Source organism: Hemibagrus wyckioides, linkage group LG07, assembly GCF_019097595.1.
Source record: "Hemibagrus wyckioides isolate EC202008001 linkage group LG07, SWU_Hwy_1.0, whole genome shotgun sequence".
Classification (NCBI taxonomy): Eukaryota; Metazoa; Chordata; class Actinopteri; order Siluriformes; family Bagridae; genus Hemibagrus; species Hemibagrus wyckioides.
Window position 1 is genome coordinate 28886451 of NC_080716.1, and position 950 is coordinate 28887400.

Sequence of the window (950 nt, forward strand, 5' to 3'; positions counted from 1 at the left end):
AATATCTTGAGTGTAAGTAAATAGATGGAATATTTTCTTACTGTGAGAGTATTATGAGATAACCTGGTTTTAGGTCAGGCAGCAAGATAGAGAAAAAAATATTAGTATCTTCAGGCAAAATAATCAAACAAAAAGAAAAACATACAATCTGAAAAATCCTTCTTACACCATCAGTTAGTCACATGTGATTGGCTGAAAGTTTGTGCACCCCTGACCTTTACATCTATGTGTGCTTGTTAAACACGTAGCTCCAGAGTTATTCCCAGTTTGCTGTTACAATAATAGATAGATAGATAGATAGATAGATAGATAGATAGATAGATAGATAGATAGATAGATAGATAGATAGATAGATAGATAGATAGATAGATAGACAGAAATTTATTGTCATTGCAAAATACATAGCAATGAAATGCTGTTTAGCATCTACCAGAAGTGCAAATAATAGAAATTGTGCAAATGAACAAGTGCAGATAAATATGTAAATATGTACATCAATAAATAAGGCTATGTCAGAGTGTGTCAGATAGATAGATAGATAGATAGATAGATAGATAGATAGATAGATAGATAGATAGATAGATAGATAGATAGATAGATAGACAGACTAGGTGTAATCTATAAAGTGGACAATATGTACAGGATACATCCTGAACGGAGTGCCAACCCATCACAGGGCACACACACGCACACACACACACTCATTCACTCACTCAATCACACACTACGGGCAATTTAGAGACTCCAATCAGCCTGTGGGAGGAAACCGGAGCACCCGGAGGAAACCCACCAAGCACGGGGAGAACATGCAAAGTCCACACACACAGTGAGTGGGAGCGAGACTCGAACCCAGGACGCTGGAGGTGTGAGGCGAATGTTCCACCCTTATAATTATATTACACAGAAAAAATATTATAATTATATCATAGCAGAATGTACAGGGTGGAGCA